Source organism: Lottia gigantea (assembly GCF_000327385.1).
Source record: "Lottia gigantea unplaced genomic scaffold LOTGIsca_186, whole genome shotgun sequence".
Classification (NCBI taxonomy): Eukaryota; Metazoa; Mollusca; class Gastropoda; family Lottiidae; genus Lottia; species Lottia gigantea.
Genome location: NW_008708340.1, coordinates 306,798 through 309,182, shown reverse-complemented (window position 1 = coordinate 309,182; position 2,385 = coordinate 306,798).

The window sequence follows — 2,385 nt, the reverse complement described above, 5'->3', positions numbered from 1 at the left end:
AGATTTTAAGTCATTTCAATAATATACCTCCATTTATAGTACCTTTCATCATTATTACCATTAGATGACTATAGAAACAATGTTGCAATTGTCAAAACAATGTTACAATTATCAAAACAATGTTGCAATTGTCAAAACAATGTAGTAATTCTTAAAACAATGTTGCCATTGTCAAAACAATGTAGTAATTGGTAAAACAATGTTGCAATTGTCAAAACAATGTCTAGCAAATTCCTTCATTTGTTTTCTGCAAAAATTGGTTTATGAGTAGCGAACAGTAATTATTGTGAAGTTTTCTGTTTTTTTAAAGCATCTTCTCTCTCTCTTCTCCAGTCTTCAATTCTTTTCTTTAAATCTGTCACTGAAATTCAAATATTAATAAAATATATGTACATCCTTAATAATTGATGTATTGAGTACTATTTTAACAGTGGTATTTCTATATCGCTCTACAATTGATGTATTGAGCACTATTTTAACAGTGGTATTTCTATATTGCTTTACAATTGATGTACTGAGTACTATTTTAACAGTGGTATTTCTATATCACTCTACAATTAATGTATTGAGCACTATTTTAACAGTGGTATTTCTATATCGCTCTACAATTGATGTATTGAGCACTATCTTAACAGTGGTATTTCTATATTGCTTTATAATTGATGTATTGAGTACTATTTTAACAGTGGTATTTCTATATCATTCTACAATTGATGTATTGAGCACTATTTTAACAGTGGTATTTCTATATCACTCTACAATTGATGTATTGAGCACTATCTTAACAGTGGTATTTCTATATCACTCTACAATTAATGTATTGAGCACTATTTTAACAGTGGTATTTCTATATTGCTTTACAATTGATGTACTGAGTACTATTTTAACAGTGGTATTTCTATATCACTCTACAATTATTGTATTGAGCACTATTTTAACAGTGGTACTTCTATATCGCTCTACAATTGATGTATTGAGCACTATCTTAACAGTGGTATTTCTATATTGCTTTATAATTGATGTATTGAGCACTATTTTAACAGTAGTATTTCTATATCTCTCTACAATTGATGTTTTGAGTAATATTTTAACAGTGGTTGGTATTTCTATATCGCTCTATAATTGATGTATTGAGCACTATTTTAACAGTGGTATTTCTATATCACTCTACAATTGATGTATTGAGTACTATTTTAACAGTGGTATTTATATATCACTCTACAATTGATGTACTGAGTACTATTTTAACAGTGGTATTTCTATATTGCTCTATAATTGATGTATTGAGTACTATTTTAACAGTAGCATTTCTATATTGCTCTACAATTGATGTATTGAGCAATATTTTAACAGTGGTATTTCTATATTGCTCTACAATTGATGTATTGAGTACTGTTTTAACAGTGGTATTTCAATATCGCTCTACAATTGATGTATTGAGTACTATTTTAATAGTAGTATTTCTATATCGCTCTACAATTGATGTATTGAGTACTATTTTAATATTTGGTATTTCTATATCGCTCTACAATTTATGTATTGAGTACTATTTTAACAGTCGTATTTCTATATTGCTCTATAATTGATGTATTGAGCACTATTTTAACAGTGGTATTTCTTTATCGCTCTACAATTGATGTATTGAGTACTATTTTAACAGTGGTATTTCTATATCGCTCTACAATTGATGTATTGAGTACTATTTTAACAGTAGTATTTCTATATCTCTCAACAATTAATGTTTTGAGCACTATTTTAACAGTGGTATTTCTATATAGCTCTACAATTGATGTATTGAGCACTATTTTAACAGTGGTATTTCTATATCTCTCTATAATTGATGTATTGAGCACTATTTTAACATTGGTATTTCTATATAGCTCTATAATTGATGTATTGAGCACTATCTTAACAGTGTAATAATAAAGGGCTAATGACATTCAATAAAATTATATTCTATTTAAAATTTTTCATTAAGATGATGACAGTATTGCTAATGAATTTTATCCTCACTTAAATTTTTATTTTATTGGGATAATGGCCTAGGGTTCATTAACTTATCGGGCTAATGGCCTAGGGTTCAGTAACTTATGTGGCTAATGGCCTAGGGTTCAGTAACTTATTGGGTTAATGGCCTAGGGTTCAGTCACTTATTGGGCTAATGGCCTTGGATTCTGTCACTTATTGGGCTAATGACTTAGGGTTCAGTCACTGATTGGGCTAATGGTACATGATATTTCACTTTACCGATCTACACCTAACAGTGTTAGTAAAATAAAACGATGCAATGAATATATTGATAGCTTAATTCTTCGCCTGATCATAGATTATATATTTCCACCAAATTTTTAAGACCGATCACGAAAGGGGCACACGTAGCATAAT